This window comes from Taudactylus pleione, unplaced genomic scaffold, assembly GCF_031769625.1.
Source record: "Taudactylus pleione unplaced genomic scaffold, aTauple2 ptg000201l, whole genome shotgun sequence".
In the NCBI taxonomy this organism is placed as follows: domain Eukaryota; kingdom Metazoa; phylum Chordata; class Amphibia; order Anura; family Myobatrachidae; genus Taudactylus; species Taudactylus pleione.
Genome location: NW_028284603.1, coordinates 28113231 through 28126197, shown reverse-complemented (window position 1 = coordinate 28126197; position 12967 = coordinate 28113231). Strand labels below are relative to the sequence as shown.

At 45.4% G+C, this 12967-nt stretch overlaps 1 protein-coding gene across 2 annotated transcripts in view; it reads right to left on the bottom strand.

Annotated features, from left to right (window-relative positions):
• Positions 1-12967, bottom strand: part of SERTAD4 (SERTA domain containing 4) — a 66925-nt gene that overhangs the window by 53713 nt on the left and 245 nt on the right. The window contains exon 1 of one of the 2 annotated variants that reach the window (XM_088477538.1): positions 12273-12331. The exons of the other annotated variant lie outside the window; for it this stretch is intronic. The gene's annotated coding sequence lies outside the window, so the exon portion shown is untranslated. Of the gene's footprint in view, positions 1-12272; positions 12332-12967 lie in introns of those variants that run through there. 2 annotated transcript variants of the gene reach the window in all.

Sequence of the window (12967 nt, the reverse complement as noted above, 5' to 3'; positions counted from 1 at the left end):
TTGAGGCACGAGGCACATCATACCTACGCAGCAGCAAAAACTGCCCCTAAGAAATGGGTGCAAGCAGTTATACAAAATAGCAGCATGCCTGGGCTATGCTATAAATTTAGATATTTACTGTAAGAAGAGTTGTAAGTTTGTAGCCACCAACCTTAAGCATCTATTACAGAGGGATGGGGATGGGATGCCGACACTCGGGATCCCGGCGGTCCAAATCCTGACGCCGGCATCCCGACAGGGTTAGGATACCAACACCTGTCAGTAGGTATCCTAACGCTCCCCCTCTCCCTACTCTAACTCTTCCTCCCCGATGCCTGAACCTAACCTCCCCCCTAGTGCCTCAACCTAACCTCACCCTCCTCACACTCTAAACTTAACCTCCTCCCCTAGTGCCTAACCATAACCCTCACTCTAGTGCCCAACCCTAACCCTCCTCCCAACCCTGCTACTTACCTTCGGGATGCCGGCAGTCGGGATGCCTGCGCCGGGATTCTGACAGGTGTCAGGATACCGGAACCGGTATTCTAAGCGCCGGCATCCCCTCTGCTAGGATACTGAACATATCCCGTTACAAAGGTTGGGAGGCACATCATTTTCAAATTGGGTGCCAGAGTGATTAGAGCATCTTTGCCAATCATCCCCATTAATGCACCAGCTGAAGAGGTCTTTGGGAAGCAAGTTACGGTTTGCACAGCATACATTGAATAATCCCTGGAGTATTTTTTTATATATTCACATCTAGTTAAGGTTCCGTGCAATAAAAATCACTATTAGCCCAAAATATATCACATACTACTCCAACAAATTTTTTTTGTCACGATGGGCCCGATTCAGACCCGGACGCTAAGCTACGATCACTCGCTATGGGCGATTGTCACCCGTCTGCGCATGCGTATGCATCGCAGTGTGCGAACCAGTACCTGCAATCGGGAATCATGTGCTTGTAGCACAAAGACTGAGCGCTACTTTGAATGACAGATAGTGCCGCTTGTGGGTGGTAACAGGGGAAGGTGCTTGTGAACGGGGGAGTGGTGCTGCTAACGCAAGCGTGTCTGGGCGTCAAAACAGAGTTTTATGGGTGTGCATAATTAGCATGGAAGCGTCATTGTACACATCATTTGGTTGTATTTCAGCCTGCAGTGATCGCAGTGCTTGTGGCGGGGTAGGGTCTACCTCAAGCGCTGCGTACTGCTCCGATGGCTCTCGATGGTTCTGATTAATCATACACTTCCTGGAGATGACGTGTGCTAAGTAAGAAAAGTGGGCGTCTTTATACCGGCATGCACTCACTCTGCCGTCACTCTCTAAGACATAGAGGGCGTCCTTATACCAGACAGTGCGATTGCAGAATTTGCATACCCGGCCCCTTTTGGATGCAAGCGATTGCGGCTTAGCGTCCGGGTCTGAATCTCCCCCCATGAGTTTTATAGAGCAAAACACATCATCACTTACTTAAAAGACAGATGGGGGCTAAAACTGCATGGTTTAGGCATCAGGACAATTTAAGAAATGAGAGGTATCTCCTGCATTAGATAAACTAACACTACACACTATTCTCAGTGGGCACTGTGGTCTGGGACAATTTGCCAAGTACAGAAAGCTTTGAACTGGGGGCCTGATTCAGACCCGCTCGCGAGCGGTGAGCGCTCGAAGGACCCGGCTCCATCGTGCGCATGTGCGAGACCCGGATAGCGACGGGCAAGCCGTCGCTATGGGTCTCGCTACAAAGGGGGTGTGCTGTCGACTGTGAGTGGCGTGGCTGGTCAGATGGAGGCGTACCCATGGGAACGCCTACCGTCTGGGGCCGGCCCCACTGACATCACAAGTGATGTCAGTGGGAGTGCTTTTGGCTCTGATAGAGCCAAAAGCACTCCAGGGCTTGCGGCAAACGAGACCCTACCACAAGGGTCTCGTCGCAAGCCTGATGGTCTTGACCATCGTGACCATCTTTTTGGCCGCTCGCTATAGCTGTGGGTGGTCACCCACAGCTATGCGAGCGGCCAGGAGGCTGCTCTAAAAAAAGAGAGGGAGGGCACTGATTCAGAGCGAGCGCTCTGAAAGAGCGTCCGGCTCTGAATCAGGCCCTGGGCCCCTATAGCTAAAGTGATCTGAAGATGGCCTTAAGTGCTTTGTCCCTATGAGGAGAGCATAGCTAGAAAGGGATCTTATGATCCCTCCCTGGCAGCTTCCATGATCCTCCACTCCATGCTATTGTGACTTTTTACTGAGCATGGTCATATTCCGGACTTCAAACTCTTCACCAGGAAATGCTCCTATCGGATCAGTAGTCCTGGCATGAGATTTCTGTTAAAAAAAAAACTAAAAATATTTTTGGTTGTTGCAAAGCAGTAAACATATGTCTTTTTTTGGAATAAAGCATTTTTTTATGCAGTACTGTTTAAATTATTATTATTTTGTATTTACTAGTTGAGAAGGAAAAAAAAGAAAAAAAAAACCTCAATGTTCTCACTGCAGAATAACTGGAGATTTGCATGGCTGCCTCTGAAAAAAAAAGTGTCTCTCTAACTAGGATTCATATGATTTCTGCTTGCTTTAAGCAGAATAAGTTGATCCCTAGTCTGAGCCACTCAGTCACTAAGCTCATCATTGGTCACATGATGGCAGGGGAAGGAGAGTCAAGGCTTTGTGTGATGAACATTCCAAAGCCTCTCTGCTCACTACGTTATATGCAATGTGACTGTGGTTGTTAGGGTAAACCTGTGGTCACGCGGGATGCAGTCAGGAAGACGACGGTTGAAATGCCATCCGCCAGCTTCTCGACTGTCTAATCTCGGCAGGTGTCTAATGACAGGTGTCGAAATCCTGACGCCTGTCGTTTTACCTACGCTGGGAGCCCAACGCCTGGCGGTAATACCGATCGAAGGTAAGCCGGGCGCAGACAGCCGCGGGGGCGGAGGGTTAGGTTAGGGGCTCCTGGGGGGGACTTAGGGTTAGGCAGCCCACTGGGAGGGTTAGGCTAGGATAAAGGGGGGTTAGGAGTAGGCACCCCCCCAGGAGACTTAGATTTAGGCTGTGGGGAAGGGGGGGTTAGGTTTAGGCACTTACATGTGTCCGGCGGTATTTCATACCGATACCGGTCACACAACACTTAGCATACTGTAAACCATTAATAGCAGCTTGATTTAAATGAACAACAATATGGGCCTGTTTCTTGGGTGAACACAGTCGAATATCAGATGCAAGCGGCCAATGTTTTAAGTGTGCATCCGAGTTGCACATATATCCCGATGGTTACCGCCGGGGGATGTAGAATGAATTTGGATGCAGAAAGAGGCAATATAATGGGCGTTACTGGGTGGTAACAGGGTAATGGCTGGCCAGACACGTGAGTGTCGCGATCAAGTCGTGGTCAGAGACAGCGCTTTTTTATGCTGTTGTATTAATTTCGGAGCCCATGCTTAGATGGACATTCTGCGCGATGGCATGACTGATGTGCGGCCCATGGTGCATCTGAATATGCAAGGCGGCAGATTAGAGCTGCAGCTGATAGGTATCTCTATATCTCTATACGAATCCCATTGGCTGCGGCATTAGCAGATAAAGATGCAGTCGCTGAATCATGCCCTATATGTCATCTATATATAATATAACAACACACGTGAATCCAAACTATACTTAATGTGTAGGCACATTAGTGCCAGGACAGGACTAGATCCTTCCATGAATCCCCCACCTAACAAAAATGCTGCTTCAAGTAAACAGTGCACAAAGTTCCAGCAGTAGGAGGGAAAATACATTGAGCCCCTGAATTTATCTTACACATCCAACATGTAACAAATTGCCTTCTGCTACAGTCCTGGCTTAAGAGAAGCAACAGTGTGAACAGCTGGGAGAGAGGAAGGCATATGAAGCAATTGTATATACAAGTATATGAATATCTGCAGTTAAAACACCAACACCTCAGGGACCCTATGTGAAACGTGTGCAGTCACAAGGCTTAGTTCCTTTACAGCCTAATCTTTATAACATATGGTTTTAAGACTTACTACGGTAAAAGAGGGAAGAAAGTGCTAAAGGCAACGAGCAGAGAAAACCTGAGGCTGTTTACCCTAAGTAAATAAATGTTAGCATTCCCGCATTTTTTAACAAGCACCTTGTAAAATTAGGCTTCACGTCAGTTATGAGACGCACATAGGAAGGTACTTTAGGCACCTACATTGCACATATATAAAACACTGGGTGTTCTGCGGGTTGTGCAGAAGGAGAATTAATGGAACTATTTTGCATATAAACAGATACACCAACATTTGGCACATGGGTTTGGCTGTCATTTCATTGCTACTGGTGCAATCGGCTTTATAGAGCTCAGTCATACAGCCTAGTACTGCTTAATTGGTATATGTAGAAGTATAAAGGCTTTCTTCATTCTTATGCCCAAGATGGCTTTTTCCATCTGATAAAAACCAGGTGAAGCAAGGAGCTTGCTCATGGAAGGGGACGGAGAAGCTAGAAATCAATGAAAACATTTGCGTCCTTCAGATGTGTTTTCTTCATGCCTTTGTCATGCGTCTTGCAATCAATGACTGAAAACTGGAAACCAAAAAGGAAGCAGCAGGGTAAAATCTGTAACGCTAACATTTCATACTTTCCTACTCTCCCAGAAGTTGCGGGAGGCTCACTACTTTTTGGGCATCCCCCCACACCCCCGGAAGAGTGGCCGGATCTACGGCCCCCCCGATGTAGCCAGCAGCATCTCCTCTCCGGGGCTTCCCCTGGAGAGGAGATGAAAAAAGTAGGCAAGTATATGTAACATTTTAAAATGCTCTTAGCCTCATTTACAGAGATCACTTGGCACGCATCACAAAATGTCTGCTTTGCACTGGTGTTTTGGGATGATTCGTCCATGGCACATGAAGGAGCACGCCCAGTCTCCGCTAGCAGATGTCTAGGACTGTACCTGGATGTGCGGAGAGGCGGAAACATTACACATAGCGCACTGAGCAATAGTGTACATGGCATCATACTGTTGCAGTTGTTGTAAGATTGTGTGTGACAGAACAGGTAAACTCTCAAGACAGAACATTGAGGATTAATAGGATGAAGGTATAATAGAGCCCATGGGATGTAGTCAGCATCCCAACAGTCAGGATGACGTTCACAATACTGACAGCGGCATCCTGAGCTGTAAGTGACCAAAGCTGGTTTTGCACTGTGCAGCAGTTGTTCTGCACATAATAACTGACAGCCACTGGTTTTACAGATGTGTCCATATACATCTATCCTCTGTGCGCTACAAGTCACGTTACACATAACGCCTGAGAGCCATGTGACTCGGTAGCGCAGAGTGTCTTTCCATGCGACTTTTTACCTTCAACTGCGTCTTATTCGCACAGCAATGTGCATATGATACACCAGAAGCTACTGTTGATTAAAATGATATGCGGCATGTCTATATTCTGTGTGCGACTGCGGTTATATCTGCATACAGAATGCTACGTTACAGTGTCAGCGGCTGCAACACTGTAACGTAGCGTTTCGCATGCAGATACACCCGCAGTAGCACACAGAATATAGGTGCTTAGGGCTGTTTAACGTGCGAGGACGCTAGATGTATGAGGACACATCAGTATCTACATCACTGGCTCTTTTTGTAGCTTATGTTTAACATTCTTTTCATTCATGTAATAAATGCAGTCGAACTTCATTATTTAACACAATAATCCAGAATGCCCAGCCGCAGTGTGACATATGTGGGTCGAGCCTCTCTGCCTTCTGCATTAAATAATGTTATTTACAAAGAAGTAACCTTTGTTACTGGGTAAATAGCAAAATAAAAGCAGACTGATGTCCTTAGAGATTGTGCACTACTATAAAGTTTTAATTGTACATAAATGTGTTACGCAGGACATACATCTACGGCCCCCGTTTCCCCATTCTGCCAATTCAATCTGCGGACCGATTCGTCAGACACCGCCCATCGATGATCAGCAATCCGTCGATGGATCAGTGAAAAACAGCAATACCTAACTCGCTGATACCGATGCTTTTTTGGTCAGGATCGGCAAATTGAGGATTTCCAACATGTTTGATTTCCCCAGTTCTCTGACCCCACCATCGGCAAAACAGGGAAATGGGGCAATCCTTCGCAGATATATGGGTCCCATTATACTGATTTGTTGCCAGTAAACAGTCTTTGGGCCTGATTCAGACCCACTCGCGAGCGGCTGTACGCTCGCAAGTGGGTCGATGGTCTGCACTGAGCATGCGCACGACGGAGGGAGCTCCGTCGTGCGCATGCGCCAGACACGACGAGCGAAGGACTTTCCTTCGCTCGTTGTGTCCGATCAAAGGGGGCGTGCTGTCAATGTTGATTGACAGCACGCCCCCTTTGGTGGGCGTGCCGGGGGCGTGCCTCCCTGACGGGGGCGTTCCCACGGTAACGCCTCCCGTCAGAAGCCGGCCCACTGACATCACTAGTGATGTCAGTGGGAGTGATTTTGGCTCTGATAGAGCCAAAATCACTCCGGAGCTTGCGGTTGAAAACCTCAACCGCAGGCTCCGGCTCGCAATTTCGATGGTCGCGATGGTCACGACCATCGCGGCCATCAAAATGCACGCTCGTATAGCCTGTGGGTGGTGACCCACAGCTATACGAGCGTCCAGGAGGACGCTCCATGAAAAAGGAGCCCGGCCCTCATGCAGAGCGTGCGCTCTGCTCAGAGCGTACGGCTCTGAATGAGGGCCTTTGTTTGGATGATGATAATGACACAAACTGAGTACTATGCAGTTGTACAATCTATGTAGCAGGTTAGTCTGTGATTGGACAGTGTTGGCACAGTGCAGTTACACAGTTTATGTAGCAGATAAGCCTGTGTTTGGTTGGTTGATGATGTCACAGAGTGAGCACAGGGCCTGATTCAGAGCCGCTCGTAAGCGGCCGCTCGTTCGCTTCGAGCGATGTTCGCACATCTGTGCATGCGTATGGGTCGTAATGCGCATGCGCCAACCAGTCAGTGCGGTTGGAAATCGAGTGCTCGCAAAATAGCGAGTGCCTGCTAATTTGAGTGACAGGATGAGGCGTTTGTGGGTGGTAACAGGGGAAGGTGCTTGGAAACGGGGAGTGGTGATCCGAACGCAGGCGTGCCAAAAGGTCAAAACGGGCGTTTTAAGGGTGTGCATAATTAACAAAGCAGCGTCATCGACCACGTCACTTGGTTGTTTCTTAGCCTGAACTGTTCGCATGATTGCGGTAGGAAAATCCTACCACAAGCACTGCGAGCAGTTCAGATGCCTTTCGATGTACTCCATTAATCAAATAAATAGCGGAAATGACGTAGGATGCGAGCAGCCAGGGGGTGTCTTCACAAAATAGCGAGCGCATATTTTGTTCGCTCGCTCAGACATAGAGGCGTCAACAGACCGCAAAGAGCGAGCGCTCAATTTAAATAGCCGGCCCCTTTTTCTGAACGAGCGAGCGCAAATAGCGTCCGGCTCTGAATCAGGCCCACAGTGCAGTCACACAGTCTATATAGCAGGTAGCCCAGGTTTGAAGCTAGCCTTTCTGTTACCTAAGGCAAAGACCCATCGTGGCCCCACTCCCTGCGCTGTCCCATCCCAGTGGACAGTAGTCGCCCTCTACCTATATAACCACCATTAACTCAGTGTCACTCGGTGCGGGGAGGGACAAAGTGTGCGCGGCGCAGTCACGCACCACCGAAGAGGAGGCATGGCCACACGATAAGGGGGCACACAAGTAGAGGCATGGCTACACAATAAGATGACTTGGCCACGTGGCCTGAAATCCCCATTCCTATTACTTGGGGGAGAAGGAGGGGTGCAAGAGGTCCCTGTTTGGTTTGGTGGCCAGCTCCCTCAGTGACAAGAGCCGAGTGCTGACCTACAGATAATACTGACAGCATTGGAAACTTCCATATATTATAGACAGCAATAGTGACTGCCATATACTACAGAGAGCATTAGTGATCGCCATATGCTACAGACAAAATTAGTGACTGCCATATACTACAGACAGCATTAGCGACTGCCATATACTACAGACAACATTAGTGACTGCCATATACTACAGACAGCATTAGAAACAATAGGGAGCATTAGTTTCTATATACTACAGACAGCATTAGTGACCATCATATACTACAGAGAGCATTAGTGACCACCATATATTACACAGTATTAGTGACTGCCATATACTACACACAGCATTAGCGACTGCCATATACCACAGACAGCATTAGTGACTGCCATATACTACAGATAGCATTAGTGACCGCCATATATTACACAGTATTAGTGACTGCCATATACTACACACAGCATTAGCAACTGCCATATACCACAGACAGCATTAATGACTGCCATATACTACAGACAGCATTAGCAGTGAGGAGGCAGGGCAGAGCCAGGCAGGGAGCTGTGCAGTCTATTGCTGCAGAACACAACCCCTGGGAGGGGATAACTGTAATATGACCACCCCTCACTGCTCTTTCTGCTCTCTGGCATTGCAACGGAGGCAGCTGCAACTCCAGATCCCCTGCTGGTGCACAATGCAGTCGCATCATCTATGTAGCAGTTTGTCTGAGATTGTATGGTGATGTCACATAGTGAGCACAGTACAGTCACAGTCTATATAGCAGGTTAGGATGTGATTGATGATAGTGATATCACAGTGAGTACATTGCAGTCACACCACATATGTAGCATGTTAGTCTGTGATTTTATGGTGATGTGACAGGGTGAGTACAAGACAGTCACACAGTCTATGTAGTAGGTTAGTATGTGATTGGATAGTGATGTCACAGAGTGAGCACAGTGTAATCATACAATCGATGTAGCATGTTAGTCTGTGACTGGATAGAAATGGCACAGAGTTGGCACAGTGCAGTCACACCAGCTTGACTAGGGATGGCCATCTATGGTGAAATCGGTGATTAAAATTGAAGGCATAAAACCATCAACAGTGAACCATCTCCCATCGAAGGCCGTCCTTGCTGATGGGCTTGACGGACTGCTGGCCAATCAGGATCGACGGCAGGGGGCAAAGCTGTGTGACATGAGGGCTGGACTATGCTCCATGCCTTGGTGCCGGGGATCAAACATTGGTGTCCTGTCAGCCATCGTATAGCAGAATCGTTGGATCTACACCATTGATGGCAAAACCAATGCACATCAGTGGCGAACCATCGATAGTCGATGGCCATTCCTAAACTTGACTGGCCAGCTTGACCCTACTGTTACATGCTGATGTGCTGACCATATAGCACGTCTCCATAAAGGCAGCGTGAAGCCCCTAGTGTGACCGCTTGTGCCCTAATTACCACCTGTGAGATCGCTATTAATTATATCACATTGTCTGCCAACAATTTATAAGACCTTTTTGTAACACTATTCCTTTGGGTTTTTCTGTCAGTTGTTCTTTACACCCATAATTGAAAACTGTGGACAGAAGCATCACTTTATTAAAGGTTTGCTGATATTTAGCCAATTAAAATTGGTGTATGATATCAGGCTCTGTGTTTCTACTGGCCGGATGCTGTTACAGCGTCACATCTTAATACTGTATCTATGGGTAGATGCATCAAACTTTGTAGGACAGGTGAAGTAATAGTCTCTATAGCAACCAAATCATTTATCAAGTACATTCTATAAAATGACAGCTAGAAGATGACTGGTTGATATGGCCAACTTCACCTCCCCTATTTATGTCATCATAAATAAATATACACAACTTTGTACATAAAATCTCAATCCTCTCAGTTGTGGACTCAAAAGTGTTCCGGAAATCCGTGTGTTACAAAGCCAATATTTAGAGTACTGTCTTCAATCTTTGCAGCTGACATAAAAAATATATCCTTCATTAATTTCTTAAACATGCTAAAGAAAACCACAATATGTAAGAATGCTATTGGACATGATTAGTTTACCGTGCTGGCAAATACCCAAAACTACAGTTCACTTCTAGTGCTTTACTGCAAGGTACAGTTTTGAATTGGTCACAATAAATATTACTATAGTCGTTGCACCTAGAGCATGTAGTAGATTAGCCCTCAATATGTAATGTATTTAGCAAGATTCAAAATAATTGGTTTCTAGATTATACCTGAAATTCAAATACGGTCTTCCCTGGCCGTAATTTTTCTATACATTAATTCACAATTCAAAAACACTAATGTTGCAAACAATAAATATATGATAAAGTGATAACCGCTGTCGTATTAGATTGTTGGAGCGTGAGACCATTCTGCCAGTGTTATTTATAACTAGTGTAGAGCTGACCATCACCGTTTAGCAGTATGATCCCACCACAAACTAGGACATTATACCTGCTCAAGCTCTGAGACTCCAATAAAATATTTCCACAGAAGCTCCTGAATGGATACTTGCAGCTCACTAACATAGCTTTACTATAATATGGTACAGTGGTTCCCTAACAAGGTACCTGGACACATAACAGGTTGAATGTGTCACAAGTATGAAGATGTGAAGGGCGAAAATGCCTTTAAAATGTAATCTATGCTAAGACAATGCTGTATTAGCTGCATTTATTCTTATGGAAATGAATAGGTCCATCTGTGATTTGTCCTCATGTTTGTTCAGCATTAGGTCTTTATTTCAATACTTTAAGACTGGTGTGCTTAAAAATATATAATCACATGAACGGTGTGTCTGTAATATGTCACATGCAATAGTAATCTATACTGTACGGTATATTAAAGTGCCCAGGTTCTCAACCTGTAGTACATGTGTACACCAAGGGCTGTTCCCATATAGATTCTTAAGTTGGTGAAATATAAGTCAAAATAACATTAGTTTTACTATTAACTAATAAATATGTAAAGAAAAACTAAACAAAAAGCAGTACAGTATTTAACAAAAAATTAAGCAGAGTGGATGATTTACCATTTTTATCCAGATTAAGGGTTAATCATGAAAATGAATACACTTTAGGGGGCACTCGGTAAACATTTACCAACACACAGAGATCAGGAAAGTAATGAGAAATCCTGTTATACTACTGTATATAACAGTGGTTCCCAAACTATGTGCCACAGCACCCTGGGGTGCCTCGGGACACTTGCAGGGGTGCCTCAGGTTGGTGGTCCAGCACCAAATCAAATTCTATATGGTCAATGTAATGTCAATATGTGGACAAACAGAAGCACAAACCTGTCCAGGATGACAGGTACTACAATTGACTTTACTTTACTACTTCACTACATTTTTTTCTGAATTTCTGAATAACAAATTTTGGCTTAGGGGTGCCGTGAAAACAATGCTAATATTCAATGGCGCCGTGATTCAAAAAAGTTTGGGAACCACTGGTATACAATATTACTAAACTGTACAGATTTTATTATATGTATGTGCTTTGATGTGTCCTCAATTGCATTAGGTTCCTCCTGGAGTACCATGCAAAAATATTACAAAAAAACTAAAACCTACATGCTTAATATATCGTTTTATAATCATCATGCATTTTCCAATAGAGATTTGCTATGCTGAAATAATTAATGATACTGTAAATACAATGCTGACTGCAAACAATATAATCAAGCTACAACTCTCTGTTAACAGTAATCTTAGTAAATTAGAACAATGCAACCACTTCATCAACTTTTTTTTTTTCCAGGAAAACTTTGCAACATGTACCGTTTTGACAATATATTCCATTGCATTATCGTGTAACATGGCTTAGTAATAGATGGCAAGTAACAGTGTGGGCTCTGACTGCCAATGTCTACTTCTCTGTACAGCGTCAATATGGTCTGCTAATGCCAACTGCAATAGTATTGTACAGTGTCAATATGGATTGCCAATGACCACTTCTATAGTACTGTACAGTGTTGATATGGATTAACAATGTCCACTTCTATTGTACTGTACCGTGCCAATATGGATTACCAATGCCCACTTTAAAAGTACTGTACAGTGTCAATGTGGTCTGTCAATACCCACTTCTATAGTACTGTACAGTGTAAATGTGGACTGCCAATGCCCACTTCAAGACTACTGAATAGTGTCAATGTGGACTGCCAATACCCACTTCAATACTACTGTATAGTGTCAATGTGGACTGCCAATGCCCACTTCAATAGTATTGTACAGTCCAACCCTGATGCTGGACACAATTGCTCCGAGCTACAATTTGTGAATGACTTAGTTGAGTGGAAAACATCTTGACTTTTTGATCAGACTACCTGTAGAAATAATAAAACAAAATACAAATACAGTGCTGCTGTCCCTAATCATAGTTCCAACCAAACTGAAGGTGAAAAGAAAATAGTTACATATACCACGATTTCAGCACTGCCACACAGAGGACATGTAGTCTTTGCATCAATCTCATCCTTGGAAGTCTCACCAGGCTGGATGTGGCAGTCATGCAGCAGTTTGCCCCCCAGGTATGTCATAAACACTAAAATATTAATCTCCCCAACCTAAAGTGACCCTTGTGCCAGCTCTGCTGACTGCTGGGAACACACTGCTCCTTCCTCCCTGCCTGGGGCTGTGTTCTGACCTGATCATCCAACAAGCACAGACAGATCCCTGGATACACAATCATATGCTCTCCCTTCCAGAGCAGACAATTAGTATTCCTAACAGCAATTATCACTAACATCACATTAACCCTTTCCTAGTGCCCCTGCACGCATACACATATCTCTTTTGTCACCATTCATGGATCCAGACTCACTGTGACTATTCACCCTCTGTACCCTCTGTGCCCTCTGCGCTATCACCAGGGCATACTAATGGACTGGGCACAGAGTGGCACTGCGCAGGAACATCTTGCGTTCGCCTTGGAAAAAGCGGAGCAGCAATTTTGCTAAATCGTTTCCCTGCACAGTCATCCTCTGCGCTAGAAAAAGCGCAGCAGACATTCTGCTTCATGGGGACTGGCATAAAGTTAAGTTTTTGTGGTTGCAGTGGGGTTGCTGGTGGCGCCCAGTGATACTGCCCATACCCATTCAGCGCCCATGCCAATCAC